Source organism: Oryctolagus cuniculus, chromosome 3 (genome assembly GCF_051225735.1).
Source record: "Oryctolagus cuniculus isolate XC-2025 breed Fujian yellow rabbit chromosome 3, ASM5122573v1, whole genome shotgun sequence".
NCBI classification, from domain to species: Eukaryota; Metazoa; Chordata; class Mammalia; order Lagomorpha; family Leporidae; genus Oryctolagus; species Oryctolagus cuniculus.
The window spans coordinates 2,896,137-2,918,511 of record NC_142869.1 but is presented as its reverse complement, the minus strand read 5'-3'; the positions used below and the strand labels follow the sequence as shown (position 1 = coordinate 2,918,511).

General features: G+C 59.5%; 1 protein-coding gene across 3 annotated transcripts in view; it reads right to left on the bottom strand.

Moving 5' to 3' along the window:
* COL6A3 (collagen type VI alpha 3 chain) overlaps positions 1 to 12,335 on the bottom strand; it is an 89,237-nt gene extending 76,902 nt beyond the window's left edge. For all 3 annotated transcript variants that reach the window (XM_089328865.1, XM_089328867.1, XM_089328868.1), the window contains exon 1: positions 12,163 to 12,335. The gene's annotated coding sequence lies outside the window, so the exon portion shown is untranslated. The remainder of the gene's footprint in view (positions 1 to 12,162) is intronic.
* Positions 12,336 to 22,375: the final 10,040 nt, after the last annotated feature.

Sequence of the window (22,375 nt, the reverse complement as noted above, 5' to 3'; positions counted from 1 at the left end):
TCTCTCCTCTCCAAGATGGCATGATCGCCAGAAATGGCGGGACTTCCATGTAACACAGAGGTTCCTCAGAAACCGCGCGGCCCAGCGGTCTCCTCTAATAAGACCTCGGTGAGATGCCAGCATCATCCCTGATATCCAAGAGGCGGCAATGGCTGCCGTGGCCATCAGCAGGTAACCGGGCTGTGCACACACAATGGAACAGTTGTTAGGCCTAAGAAGGAAGAAATCCTTCGTGTGCTGCAACACGGATGAAACTGGAAGTGAAATTAGCCAGTCACCAAGCGCAGATGCCCCGGACCCACTCCCACGGGCTGTGTGAGCACTCATTCTCAGAGCAGCCAGCAGACGTGGCTCCCTGGGGCTGGAAGGAGGAGGGAGGAGGGAGGAGGGAGGAGGAGGAGGAAGGAGGGAGGAGGAGAAAGGAGAGAAGGGAGGAGGGAGGAAGGAGGAGGGAGGAGAGAGGAGGAGGAGGGAGGAAGGAGGAGAGGAGGGAGGAGAGAGGAGAGAGGAGGAGGAGAGAGGAGGAGGGAGGAGAGAGGAGGAGGGAGGAGAGAGGAGAGAGGAGGAGGAGAGAGGAGGAGGGAGGAGAGAGGAGGAGGGAGGAGAGAGGAGGAGGAGGGAGGAGGTAGGAAGGGGGAGGAAGAAGGGGGAGGGAGGAAGTAGGAAGGGGGAGGAGAGAGGGGGAGGGAGGAAGTAGGAAGGGGGAGGAGAGAGGGGGAGGGAGGAAGTAGGAAGGGGGAGGAGAGAGGGGGAGGGAGGAAGTAGGAAGGGGGAGGAAAGGGGGAGGGGGAAGGGGGAGGGAGGAGGGAGGGGGAGGGAGGGGCACTGTGCACCCGCCAAGAGTTTCAGTTCCGCCGGATCAGAAAGTCCTGGTGATCTACCACACAGCCAGGTACACAGAGCTCACATGCAGACCTGTACTTCCGACGGTTAAGGTGGTAAATTCTACGTCGTGGTTGTAACCACAGTCACGTGAACAGAAACAGGAATGAGGAGGGGAAAGACCACCTGCCGGCGTTTAACAGACTGGCTGACCCCACGGCGTAGCCATGACTTAACAGCGACGCTGTGAGTAGCGTGGTAAGATTCAGGAGGTGGAGGTGGGGCCGGCTCTGTAGCGCACCCCCCTGTGCCACCAGCAGCCCCAGACCACAGCACAGGGTGAGTCCCGGCTGCTCTGCCTCCATCCCGGCTCCCTGCTGATGCGCCTGGGAAAGCAGCTGATGGTGCACTCTAGCCACGTGGGAGAGCTGGGTGGAGCTCCCGGCTCCTGGCTGTGGCCTGGCCCAGCCCCAGGTGTTGCAGCCTTTTAGGGAATGAATCAGCAGACGAAAGACCTCCCTCTCTCCCACACACACACACACACACACACACTGTCTTTCAAATAAATACATCTTTTTTTAAAAAAAGGCTAAGAGGTAGAAATAAACTGTGTGTTTATGCCCCAGTACTCAAACAACGCTGTAGATGTAGGATGGTGGAGCTGGCTAGCTAGATGAGAGATAGGCAGAGAGAGGATGGTGGATACATGCATAGAGACAGATGATGGAGAGATAGGAAGATACATAGATATCCTCACTCCTAAATAATATTTTGAAAGAAAGAAGAAGGAAAGAGAGTGTATATGGTAGCAAAGTGTTGGGGTCTGGAGCAGAGACCTGAGCCTGATGACAGTGGACAAGAATGAGGGGACATTCAGAGCAGGTGCAGTGGCTTCCCTGAGGGGTCCCCGGTGAGCCGGCAAGTGCTTCTCCTAAGGCCCGAGCTGCTGGGCTCTGGCTTGCCCTCCCTGCCCCAGCAGCCGCGGGGGCCCATGGTTCCACCCAGAGTCCTCTGCTGTCTGACGCAAGGATTCCATTTTCTACTCAGGGTTCAAGAACCCGGGACCAAGCGTGCTCTACAGTTCTCAGCTTGCCATAGAGAAAAGTCTGGCTGGCTGGTGAGTGTGTGGCTCTGCCGTGGAGGCAGCAGGGGACTTGTGCCCACACGGGCCCCTTGGTCGGGTGGCAGGGTGGGCCCCACAGGAGAGAGGGGCACAGATTTGCCGTTGGGACTGAGCGCAGGCACAGAGGGCAGAGCTGGAGTCCATGAATGACCCAGCTCTGACAAAAGCAGGACACCACGTGCGGCCCCTACGCTCCGCCTGCCAGGCGTGGCGGATGGAGAAAGAAAGGACATTCCAACGCCCACGGTGGCTCTGGCTTTCCAAGGAAAGTCAGCAAAAAGTATCACCTATAATGAAACCACGCTCCCCGTGCCCAGATTCTGAGAAGCTGAAGACGTGAGCTCAGCAGCTAAAGCAGAACCACCTGTCCAGGCCCCTTTCCCTGGGAGCCGTATCGGTCAGGAGCGGGAGTGCTGTGCCAAAGACCCTCAGGGAGCCGGGCACCGCCACAACGCGTTACACCTGCAGCATAGGGGCAGCAGTGAGCGGTGACAGGGACAACGCGGTGCAGCCCATGACGGTCGGCCGTGCCGACAGAAACCACAGAGAAGAGCACGCCCCCAGGCTTGGGTGGACAATGTTCCCAGGTTCCGGTCCAGATCCGGCCACACTGGGGCTCCGGGCCTGCCCCACGCGCATTGTGGGAACTCGCGGCTCAGCTGCTGGGCTGCACCCCCCGCTGCGGACGACGCCCACGCTCCCAAGGCCCCAGTGCCGCCCCTGGGCTCTCCAGGAATCCACCCTGGACAGCCTCCGGGCCTTCCCAGCAAACTCCACCTTCCTACGCTCTCATTCCTGAGTCTTTAGCAGGATAAACCAAGTGCCACGTGTGTGATTTTCATGTATCCTCAAATACGCGTGACACACTATAAAATGATATAAAAATGCGTCGCATGTGTGTCAGTTTGATTCTTCCTATTAAAACCGAGCATCCGGGGCCGGTGCAGTGGTGGTGAACGCCCTGGCCTGAAGCACCGCATCCCACATGGGCACCAGTTCAAGTCCCGGCTTCTCCTCTTCCCATCCAGCTCTCTGCCGTGGCCTGGGAAAGCAGTAGAAGATGCCCAAGTCCTTGGGCCCCTGCACCCACATGGGAGACCCAAAAAAAGCTCCTGGCTCCTGGCCTTGTATCCTGGCCATCTGGGGAGTGAACCAGCAAATGGAAGACCTCTCTCTCTCTCTCTCTTTCTCTCTCTCTCTGTCTCTGTGTAACTCTGACTTTCAAATAAATTAATTCATTAAAAAAAAACCTGAACACCATATTTTTGATCAAGAATCCTTCCAGGGATACAGCCTGTTCTTCCCCAAACAACCTCTGATGTTGTAATTGGACCAATTGTTTCTTAATGTGAGACTCAGAGTTCAAGGGTCTGTGCCCCCCAAGTACCTAACACAGGAGATGCACAACTCCAGGCAGCGTTGCTGATCGCCAGGGCTCAGGAGTACTCAGGGCCTCATTACAAAGCACGGAGATACTGGGAATTCAAATGGGCAAAGATGGGACCCCGCAGGACACCTTAGCACCCACCGTTGAGACGGGGTTGAAAAGCTGAGACTCTGGGGGTGCGGGGCAGGGGCCTGCCTGCTGGGAGGTTTTGGCTGAGGTTTGTCAACCACCGCCACACCTCACCACCTCACCCAGAGACGCCCTTCACCCACCAGTCCGGTCCGCCCTACAGTGAGTCGAGTGGGGTCACACGGAGCAGTCCAGAGGTCTGTCCAGTCGTCTTGCTGAGCTGAGTCCTGAGCGGCACGGGGTGAATCTGCGCAGCCTCACCAGGCCGCCCCTGCCCTCCCTGGAGGAAGCGAATCGTGGTCACGGCAAGATCTTCATTCCCAAGATCCTCCTCTTCAGCACTGAGTGCTTCCCGCGAGGACACAAAGGAAGGAAATAAATGTGCGGTGCTCGGGATTCTCTGCAGGTATTGAACGAGGAGAGAGCAAGGGGAGGGGGAGGGGGTAACAGGCCGTCCAGTCTCCACCGATGACTAACCAGCCCACGCGGTCTGGCTGGCTGCGTTCCTGGGTGGGACGCCGCCTTGGGCCCCACACTTCTTCCCGCCGTCGCGCCTGGGAGCCGCTCCCAGGGCTCGGGGCTCCTAGGCAGCCCTTGAGTGGTTGCTAAGGCTTTTGCTTGCAATTAAATCTGTTCTTTTGTTTCTCGTGTCTTGGAGTCTCGATTTTTAAAACTGAATTTCCTGGCTGCAAATCCTGGAGGGTTTTCTCATTTAGATGAGTAAAAGATGTCCTGGATGGTCACACGGCGTGCCCGTTCTAGCCGAGGGGAGCAAGGCGGCCAGCGCCCTGCCCAGCCTCGTTCCCCTCCCACCAGCTCTCCCCCGCCAGCCCCAGACGGAGACAGAGGACAGCTCCAGGATGGACGCTCCCTGGGCATCTACCTCGGACGTGGGGTTCCTTGCCCTCCTCCTAGGAGCCCAGTGGCAACTTCCACCCATTTTACAGTGGAGAAACTGAAAACAGATGAGGCCAAGTGACTCGGAAAACCAGATAGGACCAGAATCCTAACCCACGTCTCGGTTTCCAAAGCCCCTGGGAGGACGCTAGGAAGCCCATGACTTTGCTGGTGAACCCAGAGCATGCCCCGGGGTCTCACTGTCTGTTGCTGTTCTTGCTAGCACAGCCTTGCAGGCGGGGGCTCCTATGTCAGAGCTTCTGCCCACTGCAGGTGGCAGAGTCAGAGGGAGACAAGTTTCTTTTCAGCCTCATCTCTCTGCTGAGCTCCATCCATCGCTTCATGTCCACCCTGCCTCTCTCTGAAGGGACTCAAGACGCCCCTCTGCGCTGAGTTGCCGTCCACGTGTGAGATTCAAAAAGTTGCGCCTTGGAAAGGTTGTCTCGCACGGCCCTTGAACTTGAAATAACATTCGGTCACATCCCGAAGATTTTCCCAAGCCATTTTGCAATTCTGTGAAATTAGCTTTCATTAAGCTTACTCAAAAGCTTTTCATTTCCCACGTCTGGAAATCTGTTTTAAGAAAAAATGCACACATGCACACGAGGAAATAATTTCGAGACAAACTCTTAAACACATCCAGAGCTCCCATTTTGAAGTCATTTATTTGGTGTTCGCCAAGCACTGCTTTTTAAGACCAGGCTGCTCCTCCCGTCGGGCTCAGGACGCCTTTAACCCCGAGTGTCCCGTGGACTCCGGCGAGAGCCGTGTGTGCCCCGTGATGCGAGAAGGAAACCCAGGAAATGTGGGTGCTCCTCGACCTCGCGCTCCCGGCCACCCGGACCAAGAGGACAGCGGTGGGGGCGGGCGGAGGCCTGTCCGCAGCTTTTTCTCAATCTTTCTCCACTTCGTTGCCTGAATCCCAGGAAAGGAGCCCTCACTCCCGGCCCCAGGGAGGGAGCTCGGAGAGGATCGTGGGTCCTCCTGCTTGGGAGGCAGGTGAGCGGCCTTGCCTGGAACCCTCAAAGCAACTGACCAGGAGCGACCCCAAGAAAACCTCCGAGGGCCACATCAGCGCCGGGTCCACGCTGTTTCTCTTCCAAGGCCAAGCGCGCATTTCTGCGCTGTGAGAACACCCAGACCACAGTCTGCCGGCTCAGCCTGCTGTCTCCCTCACGAATGACATCCGAACTCTGCTGGTCACGTGCGGTGACAGCCTCCTGGTCAGCGGCCGGTGTCCTCGCGAGGCCGGCAGCGGCTGACTTGAGAACTTCCAGTCTCCCTGGCAAAGCCCAGACGAAGCCAGGTCTGCTCAGCTGCCCCTGAATTCCCGTGACGCGATGCAGAGAGTGGGGAGGGCACCCCAGCACTGAGCCCCCTCCGCCGTGCAGGGGGCACCCCACCCTCGCTCCCCAAGGCCAGTGTCCTGCCTGCTCCAAGGCAGCGGTATCGCCCACTACACAGAAAGATAGAGACCTCGCTCCCAGATAGAGACCTCGCTCCCAGTTAGAGACCTCGCTCCCAGTTAGAGACCTCACTCCCAGATAGAGACCTCGCTTCCAGATAGAGACCTCGATCCCAGATAGAGACCTCGCTCCCAGATAGAGACCTTGCTTCCAGATAGAGACCTTGCTTCCAGATAGAGACCTCGCTCCCAGTTAGAGACCTCGCTCCCAGTTAGAGACCTCACTCCCAGATAGAGACCTCGCTCCCAGTTAGAGACCTCGCTCCCAGTTAGAGACCTCACTCCCAGATAGAGACCTCGCTTCCAGATAGAGACCTCGATCCCAGATAGAGACCTCGCTCCCAGATAGAGACCTCGCTCCCAGATAGAGACCTTGCTTCCAGATAGAGACCTCGCTTCCAGATAGAGACCTCGATTCCCGATGAAAACCGTAAACAAGGAAGCTCTGTATCTGCTGAAAGGCCAGCGGCCATGGCGCAGACGGCAGCCAGACAAGACTCCGTCTCCATCACACTGCTCGTCGCAACCGCTCGGCAGAGGCCGGCTCACTGTGAAAGTGAGGGTGCGTGAGAAAATGCTTCCGAAGCCATTGTGCAAACGCCGCCTCCCCTGCAGCCCCCGGGCACCTGGAGCTCTTGGACACCCAGCAACCTCGACTTCGCTGGCTGCCTCTTCCTGCCTGGGCCGGGCATCGGCGCTACCGGCCTCTCTGAAACCACACAGCCCTGCGGCTGAAGTGTTCTCCCTTCCTGTGGACAGGGTACCCGTTCACAATCAAACCATTCTTTAAAACGGAGACCCTTTCAGACAATGAAGTGGGAGTGTCTGATCAGATCTCATCAACGCTGGATTTATGCTAGCCTGGGGAATTCTACTTCCTGTCTCACAGCCTCACTTCTCCATGTAAGACAAGGGCCGATCGGGGCTGTGGCATAGCGGGTTGAGCCGCCCCCTGTGATGCTGGCATCCCATATGGGCGCCGGTTTGAATCCCAGCTGCTCCACTTCCCATCCAGCTTCCTGATAATGAGCCTGGGCAAGCAGCAGAAGATGGCCCAAGAGCTTGGGCCCCTGCCACCTACGTGGGAGACTAGAACGAAGCTCCCAGCTCTTGCTTTCGGTCTGGCCCAACTGTGGCCATTGCAGCCATTTGGGGAATGAACCAGCGGATGGAAGATCTCCCCCTCTCTCCATAACTCTGACTTACAAATAAATAAATAAACCTTTGATAAGAAACAAAAAATAAAGCCAAGCAATCAATTGCCCCACGTTCAAGCAGGCAACGGTCCCCAGACGTCCCTCTTCCAGGGTACCCTAGGCAGCGGTGGTGCTGGGTCTTCCAGCGCCCACATTAGGGCAAGGGAGTCCCGGTGCGTGACCCCGTGGGACAAACTGAGCTGGCTGCAGCTCCGAGCGCCGGCACCGGGCTGCGGATCAACCATGAGGATTCCAGAGGGAGACACCGTTTCCTGGAATGGTCCCCCGAGACCTGAGTCAGCTGCAGCAGCTGTTCCGTCTTAAATTTTGCAATTACACCGATCCAACTCTCCCTTCCAGAAGCCGATCCCTAAGGCTCTGGGTCCATGGACATTGAATGCATGGGGCTCCCTGGGGCGGGGTGACAAAAACATCCCCCATTGTCCTTTCTCCGGCTGCTCCCACCTCACAGCGTTTCTCCATAGTCCCTGGGTCTTAGACTCAGGAGAGCAGCCGGACCGTGCTGTGTGCGGTGCAGTCAGACCTCTACCGAGCGCTAACAATTTGCCTTTGGGAGGGGGGTTGGCAGAACTTCTTGTACTTTTTTTTTTTATTTCTCTTCTCTTTTTCTTTCCAGATTTTTTAACAACAGTTACTCCTCTGCTAACTCAACATAAAAGATGCAACTCTACAGAAGACGGGAAAACGAGAAGAGGGCCCTTCTCCCCCCGCCACGCCCCGGGTCCCGACATCCACCCGCCGCACGCGTCGGGCGCAGGCAGGGCACTGGGAAAACGCTGGTTTTGCTGCTCCCGCCAGCGCGTGGCCTCCGACCAGGAACCCCGTTTCCCGAGCTCCAGTGCACGGAGGGTGGAGAAGCAGCCACGGGGCAAGAACCGTCTGGCATTTCAAGTTCTCAAACAGAAACCCCATCTGCAGACAATTCCGGAAGCTCATCCCGAAATGCAGACGGATTCTCATGACACCGAAGGTCCTGCCTGTGCACGGACCTCAGGGAACTTCTGCGCCCTGGAAACTTGTCTTTCACCCCCTCTCCCGGCACTGCAGGAGCCAGAGAGCAGGGCTGCGGCGTTCCCTCCGTGGAGCACGAGGGGCTCGCTAAGCTCAGAGGACAGTGAGGACGCACAGACCACTGCAAGCCAAGGTTTTGCTCTGAGCTGGAACCGTCCTCACAGCAGCTGCCTTGGGCTAATCAGAGTCGGGGGATCCGCAACGCCTTCTTACTAACAACCACACAAATGGGACATCTTAACTGTAGTGTGTGTGCAAGTCCTAAGATTTGCTCACTTATTGAAAGGCAGGGTTAAAGAGAGAGGGAGAGACAGAGAGCAAGTGAGCTGCCTTCCGCTGGTTCACTCCCAAAACGGCCCCGACAGCCACAGCTGGGCCAGGCCAAAGCCAGGAGCTTCATATGAGTCTCCCCCTGGGTGCAGGGGCCCAGGCATGTGGGCCACTTCCGCTGCTTCCCCAGGCCATTAGCCGGGAGCTGATTGGAAGTGAAGCAGTGGGGACTTGAACCGGCACCCATATGGGATGCCAGTGTCTCAGGCTGCAGCTTAACCCACTGCCCCACAACGTTGGTCTCTGGGCGACCAGTTTGGGGATCCAGGGTGAGTTCATCTGGACATCCCTCCCAGTTCTAAAATTCAAAATTTCAGCGTGGACACAGCCTGGCATGGAGGAGACACAAACGGGCTTTGGTCCACAGGCACCCGGCTGCGCTCTTAAACCTTTGTGCTCAGATGCGGGTAAGGGGCTTCCTTCAAGAGTCCACATTTATTTCACGCCCTCGTCATGGCCACGAGTGCGGAATGCTTCCTCCAGACGCCTGTTTTTTCTCCATACACTCACACCTGAGCATAGGAGAAAATCAAAACTCCAAATTTATGTCCGCTTCAGATGCCCTCAAGGGCCACCTTCGAAACAATAGCCACGTGAAGAGCCGACCTCTAGGTCAGTCCTAAGGTTGACCACAGCTCTGAGCATCCCGCCTGGCCTGCCGAGCCAGGAACCCCGCCCTGGAAGATCGGCCCGGTGCGCCGAGGGTATGCTGCCCTCTAGAGGAAGGCAACCAAACTACACTTGCAGAAAGGCTGTTCTGCGGGAGTGTGCTGACTCCACATTTGCAATGCCGGAAGGCATTAAAAATGGAAGCGAGTGGATTCTTAAAGAGACCCCCTCTTGGCAAAGCCGGGACGCGGGTGTGCCCTGAGAGTGAGACGCTGCTTCCCCAGCCGGAGCGGCCAGCCGGTTCCTGTATTTCAGGAATAAACAGGCTTGTGCCGGAGCTGCACGGTGGAGACAGACTGCTGGACACGGGTCGGGGGAGAGCCAACCCCCATCCCCCCTGTGCCTTCTAGGGCGCCCCTGCTTTAAAGCTCCAACCCCTGGGCTCTCCTTTCTGTAGCTCGAGCTCCTAGTAGCGTTTTGTGTTTTTGTTTCAACGCAGGCCACCCCCGGAGTCGCCGGCCAGGGATGCAGCAGCAGTGGGCTTCTCCCGCCTGCCTGCCCCAGCCAGGACACCACGGAACCTCGCCCCCACTGGTCAGTGTGCACAGCGGCTCACCCAGAGGGAGAAACCCCCAGCCCTCCTGCCCAAAGACACCAGATGGCCAGCGTCTTCTAAAAGAACAGTGACAAAAACTGATTTCCAAGCCGACTGTTCTGCTAAAGCTGTTGGCCTGCGAGCAAGAAACCTCACGGGACAGACAGACCGGGTGTCCTGCCGTGAATTTTAAATGCTGAGTGAGGAATTTCACATCAAAGAGGGCGGTGACAGAGACCCCCCCCCACGCCCTGGCCCTGAGAAAGACCACGCCTTATCCAGGAGCAGGAGCAGGACAAAGACCCTACCCCCTCCCAGAGTGGGGGGTGGGGGCCTATCGGGGCTCCACGCCCCACGCCAGGAGGATTCAAAGCCTCGTTTGAACCACAAATCCTCACTGAGCAGTGGAATAGACGGGTTTCTTCTGAGTCTCCCATCAGGGATGTGGTAAGTCCCAAAGCGTAAAATCACCACCAGCACTCACGGGAAGCAACATCACAAACGCCGTGGAGACCCCAGCAGGGGCCAGCTGCTGCCCAGCCGCCGCCTGGGAGCCTGGGGGGGGGCACACCCTCCTGAGCAGGAAACCCCAGGCCAAGGAGGACATTCCAGCAGCTTCTAGCTGCACTCACTCCCGCGACAGTGCTGTGGCCACACCCTCCAGTCCCAGATAGGGGAGCCCAGGAGAGCCACACTTCACCACCCTGCCTTGGGGTCCGGGTCCTCTTCCCCACCCACGGCCGGCTTAGTGGCTTCTTGCTTTTTTTTCCCCGAGTGAGGAAAAGGGACTACTTCATCTCAGAGGAGCCCAGCTCTGGCCCACACCAAGAAGCTGTCCAGACGTGTGACCATTCCTCTGTCCTGGCTTTCCCCGCACCGACACCTTCACCCCAAGCAACGAGCCCACACGGCACTGACGCAAAGCTCAGGTCCCTCTGAGAGAGCCCGGATGAGGGGTGCCCACCCCGGCATTCCCGGCCGAGCCGGTGCCGCCTCCCCTCTCTCCCCAGCAGCTGAAGATCCGCATCGCCCCAGTCCGCATTATCAGCACGCGCCATGTGTATGTGTTCACAGGGTACAGTGGGATCGCCCCATGCATGCCCAAGGCACGGTGACAGTGCTGCTGGCCCCATCTATGTGCAGGGAAGCACCGGTGCCCTGGGTTAGGTGTTTTTAAACAGCTCAGGGGTTGCTGCAGACTCGGCCGCATTCTCTTCTGGGCACACACCTTCCTTCCGAGGTGAGATGTAGGTGAGCTGGGGGCCCTCGCAGGCTGGGCTCATGGGCTGCGGCTGCCCTGCGGTGGTGAGGGGCCCTGCAGCCACTGATCAGTAATTTAACCTCTCAGGACCTCCGGGGCCTCATATCAGAACCCAAAGCCGCTGCATAGGGGCTTCCAACTGAGAAACTCTTCCTTATCTCTAGTCCGGCAAAGAGCTGCCGGTTCCAGCAATGTCCTCAGCCGCAAACCAGCTCCCCGACACAACCGGGTTTTAAAGCCATTTCTGTCCAGTGCTTTGCGGTGAAGAGGGGTGCCCTGGAAGTGGGGGCCCCAGGCTAAGACTAATCTCTCCAATGGGCTCTGGGAGCCCGCGGGTCTCCCCTGCAGCCTGCCGTGTGCAGGGACAGGAGCTGGGTGGCAGAGGTCGGCGCCCAGCGTCCCCACGCCGGGGAAGGGGTTAGGATGCTCCTCCTCACTCTGAATCCATTCTTGGGGCCCAGGCAGCCTCTAAGTCTCTGTGGGGGCCCTCTGTGAAATGCTGCTTTTTCTCCAACCACACCCAAGGCTCCTTGGAACCATTCCAGGGACCCCACCCCGTCTCCATCCCAGTCGATCCTCTAACAGTAAGCTCCTGAAATGGGCCACAATCAGCCAACAATTTCCATTCCGGGCGGAAGAGAGGACCTGAGCCCCAGCCTGCGTCCACCCGGCCAGGGGGCAGCCCTGCGGCAGCGGTCTCACTTCTGGGCCAGAGCGGCCAGCTTGGGGTCCCAGGAGCCCTGCCGTATCCCCTGGGCACACCCAAGCCCCAGTGCCTTCTCACCCTCTGAGCCCTGCAGCTCCTCTCGGTAATCCCCACGGGCAAAGTGTCCAACGGGGACTTCAGATTCCTGAAAAGACGGAGCCCCGATGGCCATGACCGAGGAACTCTGAATTTGGCCCTGAGCCCAGGCGTCAGCGTCTCCCCTGCCATACGAGGGCACAAAATCCACTTGGGCTTCCTCTCGGACAGGGCAGGGAGCACCCCCCGGGGGAGCCGCTCTACGGCTGGCTCCGAACCCCTGGGCAAAGCCCGTTCTGCAAACACAGCCCCGGCTGCACTTGGGAAGGTGGCGACAACCACAGACAAATCAGAGCCGAGACAAACAGGGCGCACGCGGGGCTGGAACCCAGATACAGCCTTGAGTTGAGGAAACCCGGCCACCCCCCGGGGAGAAGGAAACCCCACAGCCTCTCCCACACGCACAGACAGCGAGTGAGATGAGCTCAGTGCCCGCAGAGCCACCAAGCCACGCAGGAGCGGCGTGTTGCCCCTGCCCGCAAAGCCCGGGAGCCCCCGGAGGACCCACACTTACCCTGAGCAAACCCCAAGACGGCTATGTCCCCGGGCTTCGAGATTCCGTTATGCCGGACCAGGGCGCATCCTGTTCCCGCTCGCTGCCCGTGGCCTTCTCCTCCCACGTCGGGGACTCCGGAGGCGACTCCTCCTGCAGCCCTCGCGGAAGCTGCAGCCCAGAACACTGAGCTCGGCACTGGAGTGGGTCCAGGGATACAGTCAGGGCTCCCTCCGGCTCCTCCTCCTCCCCCTCCTCCCGCCCTTCCTCCTCCTCCCCACCGCGGGACGGACCCAACTGTAAATGGAAACCAGACTCCTGGCTCTCCTGCCGCTGGCCTCCCTCGCAGCCTGATGTCACCCCGTGAACGCTGGCTTCACCCTGCAAGCCCCAGCCCCCGAGACAAACCCTCCACTTCCACGCGTCACCTTTCGGGCCGGGCAGACAGACGGATTTTGGAATTTCTCCGTGGGTCTCCATGGTTTTCTCCGTGCTGGCCTGCACCATCACAAGGGAAAACAGGAAATGCAATCCCCCCTCTCCACCCTCACCACACCCTCCGCTTCTTGAAGTTTCTGAATTGAGACTTCTCCTATTAATCTCCCCTTTCAAATATAAAAACCAGCAATGAACCAGCCTGGCCTTCCCACTCCGGGCGCTGTTTGCCACTGAAAAGGCACACAAAAAGGAGACTGCGTTTTTTTTAAGTTCTGTATAGAATGCTTCTGTCTGCGAGGCTCACGAGGTGGGTGAGAATGGGTTCCTCGCTCAGAGGTTAAGAAAATTCTCGAAGAAGAACCTGTGTTGCAGACATCACCGTCCTAAGCTCTTTTCCGTAGGCATCTGCCCCCTTCTGTGAGGCAACATCATGTCCCAGTTGACCGATGAGGACAACAATGCTCAGAGCGTACGCGACGTCATCTTTGCCCCACCTGGGTTGGCGGCTGAGCTCAGATGGGAAGCCTGGCTTTGGACATCCCCAGGCTCGCCCTGGCTCTCCCCGCCATGGCTCAGGTGAGCAGCGGGCAATGCCAAACCCCAAGCGTGACCCACAGGACATTCTGACCCCGAGATCCGCGCAAAGCCAAGTTGGAAGAGTGAAGGGACCGCGAGCGTCTCTCCGTGGACAGTGTGTTCCAGTCCAAGAGAAGGCACACTCCCCCATCCCCACTCACCCGTAGAGGGGCCCAGGGGTACAGCACCGCGGGGTACAGATCTGGCCCCCACACCACCGCCAGGTGAGGGAGATTCGAGAAGAGGCCCGGGCTCCAGAACCCCACTGCCCTCAGGATGTGTGGGAAGAGGAGAGTCCGGGCATGGGTGTCGTCTTCTCCCTCCTGCTCACTTCTGCTGGGTGCTAGGGTGCTCACGGCCACTCCCTCGGCCAGCATCCGCAGGCCCAGCACAGGGACAGCAGTGCCTCTTGGCGCCTTGCCCACTTGCTCCCCAGGCAGCTGGCTCACGGGGGGTGAGTGGACCAGCCCCATGCACCTGCTCCCACTCCATGGTTCCTTATTTCAGGGACGATACAAGGAGTCTCACAAGTCACTACTATAGATGGCAAGGGTGGCTAATCATTTAGAACCAAACTTAAAGAAATTCTGAAAACCCCACTCAGGAAGCAACCATACCCCTGCCTATCCAGCTGTCACTAATCACGGATCATCCAGCCTGCTTCCAACACTGCCTGTGGCTCCAGAAACTTCTGGAAGCTGTCAGTAGACTCCCCTTGTGCCGTCCAGAGAGAGAATCTTGTTTCCTAGTTCTCACACCCTCCATATTCACACTTAAACCCATGCTTCCCCCACCACCACCACGTCCCGGGCTGGAAGTCAGTCTGTCTGCAGCCCAAGCCACTGAGCCACTGCCACATCACGAGAGCCCACCCAGCGAAATGACACGGGCGCCCCCACGGGCTGACAGCTGCCTGACCGACAGCCCAGGAGGCAGGGAGCTCAGTCCCACAGCCACGAGGCTCTGGACCCCGCCAGCAGCTGCCGGAGCCGCCAGAGACCCCGGGGTCTCAGAAGGGAACACAGAGGTCCGAGGCCTGAGTAGGAGACCCCACCACCCCAGCCCAAGCTCCTGACTCAGGAGGAGTCTGCTGTGGCGAGCACTGGGTGTGGGGCAGCCGGAGACGTAGCAAGGAGGCTCCCGCTCTCCCAGGGCCGGTGCACAGCCCGGGACCAGCCACAGCCCAGGACTGGCCCACAGCCTGGGACCGGCCACAGCCCAGGACCGGCCACAGCCCGGGACTAGCCACAGCCCAGGACCGGCCCACAGTCCAGGACCAGCCATAGCCCTGGACTGGCCCACAGCCCGGGACCAGCCATAGCCCCGGACTGGCCCACAGCCCGGGACCGGCCACAGCCCGGGACCAGCCACAGCCCGGGGCCAGCCACATCCCGGGACCAGCCATAGCCCGGGACTAGCCACAGCCCGGGGCCAGCCATAGCCCGGCACCAACCACAGCCTGGGACCGGCCGCCATGGAGACCGCACTGCGAGCGTTGTCTCCAGGCCAGACAACGCCCCACATGCTTCACCCTGGATCAGGGAGGCTTCCCCAGAGCCCGCCCCACGTGGCTTCTCCTGTCCTCCTCCCCCTGCCCCACCCCTCGCTGTCTCCCCTGGGAGCTCTACCTCCACACTGGCCGCCGCCCCAGGCTCGGCTTCCAGGGGACAGAGACAGCCCCAGAGTGGCCGGACGGGTGGCATGGGACTCTGGCCCCCTGGGTGCTAGGAGGCAGTGGTGGGTGGGGGTGGTGGGTGCTCAGAATCCCAGTCCCGTTATCGGCTTGTGGGAGGGAGGCGGAGGCAGCGGTGGGGCTGCCGTCCCCCTGCCCAGGCGGCTGTGGCGGGTGCCCGGGCCCCCCACTCCCTGGGGAGGTAGAGCGCAGCTGCGTCCCCTCAGCTTCACGAGCTGCAACTCGGAGGCGGAGTCTTCCGGAGGTGATGCGGGGTAGACGAGGTCGTCGCTGGAGCCCCCGTGACGGAGGCCTGCTGGTTTAGACCATGAGAGAGACCACAGGACACACGTGTGCCACACTTCCTGTTTCCTACCATGCCACGCCCGGCATGGCCCAGGACTCTGCCAGCAAGAAGGCCACCCCCAGAACCAGGAGCCAAAGCAAAGCCCGCTCTCTAACGCTCTTCCTTGGGTATCCCACGAGCGCCCACAACACTGGCTGCAGCTCTTCACCGTGCTCCTCAGCCCTAAACTCGGTCTCCCCAGTGCAGCTTCCTGCCTCCCCACCTTCCAGACTGAGACAGAGGGTCGGTGCTGGGAAGTCCTGAGGCTCAAAGCCTCTCCCATCGCTACCCCAGCGGGGAACCCCTCTCTGCTCCCAACAGGTAAGAGAATTCCCGGGCAAGTGCAGGTGCATCCCATCCGCCCGGTCCTAACCATCAATGCTCTAATCCTCATGTGACCGACACAAAGCGGGCAGGAGGAGTTCCCGTGGGCTGGTAGCTGAGATTCGGCACTCGGTTAATCCCCAGCAGGAGACACAGTGGGCCAGCAGGTGCAGCTCGGGACTCAGCCATGCCTAGCACGCCACAAACAGGTTTTCTGCAGAGTCTGTCCTCCTAAAATGTCAGTCCCTGTCTGGTTCCTCTTGTACTTCTCTCTCATCTTTTCTTCTGAGAAATTCCACCTGGTGTTTGCAGTGCACATAAAACTAGCTACACAGGAGCCAAGCTATACAGATAGACTGTCCAAGTGAATTGCAAATATCCTTCTATATCATAACATAATGTGAGAAATACACTTACGTGGGATTTTAATTCACTCTTTTTTTAAAGGTTTATTTATTCATTTGAAAGTCAGAGTTACGGAGAGGCAGAGGCAGGGAGAGAGAGAGAGAGAGAGAGAGAGAGATCTTCCATCCGCTGGGTCACTCCCCAAATGGCTGCAGTGGCAGAGATAGGCCCATCTGAAGCCAGGAGCCAGGAGCTTCTTCCGGGTCTCCCACACGGGTACAGGGGCCCAAGGACCTGGGCCATCTTCGGGTCTCCCACACGGGTACAGGGGCCCAAGGACCTGGGCCATCTTCTACCCCTCTCCCAGGCCATAGCAGAGAGCTGGATCAGAAGTAGAGCAGCTGGGACTTGAACCAGTGCCCATATGAAATGCTGGCACTGAAGGTAACGGCTTTACCCGCCACGCCACAGCACCAGCCCCTGAATTCACTCTTAAAAGAAATGTGATATTATTTCTCCTCAAATACCATTTCTTTATTTTGCTTCAACGGGTAAGTCCCCACTGACGGAGAAGGAAATGCAGATAACACGGCTGATTAGTCCTCAGGGGCCCTGGGATTGCAGGCGGGGTCAGCTGAGGGGGACACTCGGGAGCTGGTGGGAACCCCAAGGCCAGTGTTCGGTGCAGCAGTGATTTAGACACCTGCCTCTCACACCAGAGTCCCGAGTTCAGTCCCAGCTATGCTCCTGGTTAATGCACACCCTGGAAGGCAGGGGTGGGGGCCCCAGCAGCTGCGTCCCTGTCACCAACATGGGAGACCTGGATTGAGCTCCCAGCTTCAGCCTGGCCCAGCCCTGGCTGTTGCAGGATTTGAGTAGTAAACCAGCAGATGAAAGATCGATCTCTCTCTCTCTCTTTCTTCTTCTCCTTCTCCTTCTTCTCGTCTTCTTCTTCTTCTTCTTCTTCTTCTTCTTCTTCTTCTTCTTCTTCTCCCTCCCTCCCTCCCTCCCTCCCTCCCTCCCTCCCTCTCAATAAACAAATGAAAATTTAGAAAACAGTAAATTTCTCTTTACAAAGGAAAGAGACATTGCTGACAGGCACCATGGGAGTAGGGGGCTGCCAGCACCTCACCCCTGAGCCCCACGGACACGGCTCAACACCAGAAGCCGGCAGATGGAGCAAATCCACGCGGGTATGAAGACGATGGCTCTATGGAGAGGGCCAGGAGGAGCCCAGCTCGCACCCCACACCGATCTTCCTAAAACAAGAGGCGCGCATCACCGTAAGCCTCACGCTGCCCCTCACAAGGTCACCGGCAAACGGTGGCATCTCCCTGGGGTGCGATGGGGGCAGGTTCTGGAGCCGGGGCACTCGGTCCCAGAGCGCGTCCTATCGAAACGGTGCCGGAGCAGCGCTCCTTTGCTGGAAGCGTGGAGCCCCTGCGCCCGTGTGGACGACCCCATGCGTGCCCGTGTAGACGACCCCGTGCATTCTCTTCCGCGCTTGCGAGGCTCAGGAAAGACTGCGAAAGAACGGGAGATGGCTGTGCCTTTCTCTCTGCAAAATAAAAATCAGGTTCCGGGGAAGGCTCAGCCCGGCACCCGGCGCGCAGCAGGCGGCCGCATCAGCAGCTCTGCTTGTCAGTTTGCCCGCTGGGAGGCCCGGCTCGGGGTTCACCCCATGGAAGAGGCACGCGTGAGATTCAAAGGCGGCTCTGAGAGTCGCCTCCACTGTTTCAAGAAAGGACTGTGGGATGTGAGGGCAATCTGGCTGCGACATCTGTCACCCCATTGATCGCCAGGGTTGATTTGGCTGATCTGGCTGGCTAGGCGGGTGTCCCCTTCCTCCCTCACCGCTCCATGTGCGTCCCTCCCGAAGCTGCACGCTCGGTCGAAGAGGACGACCTTCCCCGCTAGAGGAGGACCGGTTTTCGGTCAAGGGTATACGAGTAGCTGCGCTCCCCTGCTAGAACCTCCAAACAAGCTCTCAAGAAAGGACTGCGGCCCCGCCAGTGAGCAGGACCTGGGTCTCCCCTGGCCGCACAGCCAGGTGACCCTGGGCCGGTTGTAAGCTCCCCCTCCTCCCGGGCAGTGCCATGGAAAGCTGACTGCCTGTCTGGGCACGAGGCCCCCCCTGCTGTCTTTGCTCCCAAGCAACCCTGGGGACGGGGGGGGTCAGCAGAGCGTCCCAAGGCTCAGCTTCCTCGTCCCCAGCATGAGTGACAGCCCACTCGGCAGCCCAGGGCGCAATCCAGCGCCAACCACCTGCCGCCTTCCCTCCCCGTCTGCCGCCCCCCCACTCTGCCCCGTAGATCCACCCCTGCCAATCTCAGGGACCGCTGCCTCACCCCACCCACAAGCCTTTGTACACATGTGTCACGTGTCGCGTGTCACGTGTCGCGTGTCGCGTGTCGATGGCCGTATCCCGCCACATCATTCTGCTGCACGGTGAAGACCATTTCAGTCATTTCTGAGAGTCGACAACCAAAGGACAGTTCCCTGGGCACCATCGAGACCCCACAGCTATGGGGAAAACAGCGAGAGCCGTGGCGGACCCGTGGCGGGGCCGTGTCCAGGCCAGCACGTCCCTTACTTGGGGAAACGCCCGTACTGCCCCCTTCATCAGCGGTACAAACGAGAGCGGCCGTATTCCTGCAGGGGCTCCGGCATCACCTCCACCGGGCACCCAGGGATGGGCACAGGCGTAGGCGGTCCAGGCAGAGCCCTTGCTCGGTTTCCAGCTTGTGCCTCGAGCCGGCCGGCCCTGGGCACTCCCTGAGATGAGAGCAGGAGCCGCCATGTTTGCCGCTGTTTGGAGGACGCCCGCCAGGGGGAGTGAAGCAGAGAGGTGGACAAGACAGAGGGAGAAACTCCTGGGGACTGCGGAGCACAGACGGCCCCGGGGCCGGGCCGGCCGCCCGGCATCCCCGCTCCCTTTGGTGATGTCTGCCAGAGATGCTGCGCCCGCTACGCCATCCGAGTGAGGCCCCTCACTCACAGGGAGGAAGCTGCACCTGGAGCTCTGGCGACACTGTCCAGAGAGCCCACTCCTCCGGAAGACGCCCTGGGTCCCCAGGTCGCTCCACCAGTCCCTCTGCCACAGTAAAAACAGGCCGTCCTGAGTTGCCTCGAGAAACCATTTTTCTCATCAGAACAGGCAGGGAGAGATGTGCTGGTCACGGCCTGGTACAAAAGCCCGATACGTGAACAGGTGTCACACACGTCCACGACAGCGTCCACTCAGCCAGACCCAGAGCAGGACCGGGGCCCTAAGGTAGGGCTTTGACTTCGGTACCTGAGACGCCCCTCGAAACAACACACATCCTCGCAGACAAGGCCGGGCAGGGACCCCATGCACGTCTAGAATGAGTGACTCCGGGGAGGACGAGGGGTACAGGAGGCAGCCCCGGCCTGGTGGGGGGGGGAACTGGACAGGAGACTGCATTGAGCAGAGAAATGCGTCAGCACTGAAACAGCTCTAGGAAAACCGGTTAAAAATACCGCATTCCTCCTAGAATTGGGTGAGCTGCAAGTCACGCCCAGCTGCCCAGCTCTGAGGGCGTCAGCCCCAAAGGTGAACGGCCCAACCAGCCCCGGCCTCGATGGGAACTCGAAAGCCTTCGCAGGGGCAGGCGTGGTTTTGTAATTATAGCGCCGAGCGGCAGGCCGAGTTCCGAGTCGTTTTCTCGGTTGGAAACACAAATTTCCACTTGTAGAGGAAGGGTGGGTCCCTCCTCTCCACAGCCTCAGGGCTGAGCCTTCTTGGGCCTGAAGCCGACGCCTCCTCGTTTCAGCTTCAAGGCGCCTCAGGCCCATCGCTGCTCCCTGCGCTCAGCTCACGTCCATTGAGGGGCCCCTTGCGTGGAGGCGGCCAAGAGGCCTTGCGGAAGGAAGCTCCCCAGGGTCTTAGGCTGCGCAGGCCTAAGCACACGCGTGGCGAGGCCAGAAGAGGGCGCCCTCACGTGCTCCTGGGGGAATTTGCAGACACTGTGACCTGTGGCTGTAACAGGGCACACAGACTTAGGGGCAGAGAGGGCAGGCTGACAGCGCCGGGGCTGGGAGTCGGGAAGTGAGCCAGCTGCTCCGCCCACCACTCATCTCCAGACAATTAAACAGGAGAACCTGACCCCAGTTCACCCCGCGGGAGCTGCACGCCCAGGCACCTTGGTACTGCAGAGGGCCTGGTGAGATGGGAGCAGAGGTGGGGGGGAGGTACGGCCGTGCCACAGAGGGGGGCTCCCCTCCGCGTCCTGACCCCGGTGCACCCCGCGGGAACTGCAGGCCCAGGGACCCTGGCACTGCAGAGGGCCTGGTGAGATGGGAGCAGAGGTGGGGGGAGGTACGGCCGTGCCACAGAGGGGGGCTCCCCTCCACGTCCCGACCCCGGTGCACCCCGCGGGAGCTGCAGGCAGCTCACACCTCCCTCATGTCTGCTAGGGCCGCCCCCACCACAGGCCACACACAGGGCGCCACCCCCCCCCCCCCTTGCTGGAGCAGGTGCTCTCGCTGTCCCAGGGCCGAAGCCGGACACCGAGAGGCAGGCAGGGACTCGCCGGCCGGGGGAAGGCCCCTTCTCGCTCCCGCAGCTTCTGGGGCTCCGGCGTTCCCCACCCGCGGTGCCTGCGCCCCCTCTCCCCAGCGTCTCTGTAGGGCTTCCCTGAGCCTCCACCTTCCCACAGGCTCACCTGGCCGCAGCGAGCCCCGGGTAGTTCACTCTGCAGCAGCCCTATTTCCAAGTGAGGTCACATTCTGAGAACTGGGGGTCAAGGCCAAGGCTGCCCTCGCAGGGAGACACAACTCAACCCACAACACTGTCACAGCAGAAGGAGGAAGCCCTACATGCAGAAATGGCCTGGGCCATGGCTCCCCTGAGGGGGAACAGCGCATCCCATCCCTAAAGCTTCCAACTCGCGTTCGAGTGCCTCGGCTTACACAGGAACCGTCAATCGAACCCCCTACGGAAATTCCTGAGTGACTGCCAGACGTGTCAACCACAGGAGTAAAGAAGAAAGAATATTGGGGCCGGCGCTGTGGCATAGCGGGTAAAGCCGCCGCCTGCAGTGCCAGCATCCCATATAGGCGCCAGTTCGAGTCCCTGCTGCTCCACTTCCGATCCAGCTCTCTGCTATGGCCTGGGAAAGCAGTTGAAGATGGTCCAAGTGCTTGGGCCTCTGCACCCGTATGGGAAACCTGGAAGAAGCTCCTGGCTCCTGGCTTCAGATCAGCGCAGCTCCGGCCGTTGTGGCCATTTGGGGAGTGAACCAGCAGATGGGAGACCTCTCTCGCGCGCTCTCTCTCTCTCTCTCTCTCTCTGCCTCTCCTTCTCTCTCTGTGTAACACCGACTTTCAAAAAAATAAATAAATAAGAAGGAGGAATCAAGCAAGGAACTTGGGGGAAAGAAAGAACCGAGGAGAAGAGAAGTGTTTCTGCAGAGTGATCATGAATGCTCCCGGATCCGAGAAAGGATGCTGCACTCGGGGGACAAGGACGTCGCCTTTTAAGAGGACATTGACAGAGTGGAAGCTCTCAGCGGTTAAGAACACCGTAACTAAACCAGAACCAGTAGAGCTTCTTGGAACGTTGGTGTGAGAAAACCCCTGAGAAAGCAGAGAATCAAAGGCAGTTAACAGGAGCGGCAGCTGTGGCACAGTGCGGAAGCCACTGCCTGGGACGCCCACACCCATGTCAGAGTGCGGGTTTGAGTCCCGGATGCTCTGAAGTTGCCAGGGAGGCAACAGGTGATGGCCCTGGCACCCACGCGGGAGACCCGGATGGAGCTCCCGGTCCCTGGCTCCCGGCTTTGGCCTGGCTCAGCCCGGACACTGACACCCACGCGGGAGACCCGGATGGAGCTCCTGGTCCCTGGCTCCCGGCTTTGGCCTGGCTCAGTGCTGACTGCGGCAGACAGCTGGGGAGTGAACCAGCAGATAGAAGCTCCCTCGGTCTCTCTGTCTCTCTGTCATTCTGCCTTTCAAACAAGATAAATAAACCTTTTTTTAAAAGATAGAGATAATAAACCAGGAAAGACCAGAAACTTAGACGCTCGTCCAGGAGGGCTAGCATAGACGAGACGGAAGTGACACGGAAAACAACACAATAACAGGGAGGAAATGACGAAATCTGAGAAAATGCCCCAGAGCTGGGAGCACCTTCCGATCGCACAGTGAAAGAGTGAACGAGGCGTCTCCGCCAGGACGCCTGAGCAAGGGGCAAAGCACAGACAGGAGGTTGAAAGCCGGACCGCGGAGGGTTTATCCCAGGGATCAGCGTGAGAAAAGCCCCAGACCCGGAGGCGGGGCCTCGGGGGTGGGAAGAAGCCCAGATGTCTCCACCGGAGCAGCTGCCAATCAGACGGAAAAGACACAAAGACCCCCGGGCAGAACTCGCAGAGTCGTCAGGCGTCTCATCGCGCAGAGTCCCCCCGGGGGGCAGCGAGTGGCCCAGTGGCCAGGCTGTGGGTTAGGACGCCCGCCCCGCCTCGGAGGCCTGGGTTTGATGCGGCCTCTGCTGCCGGATTCCAGCTTCCCTCTGA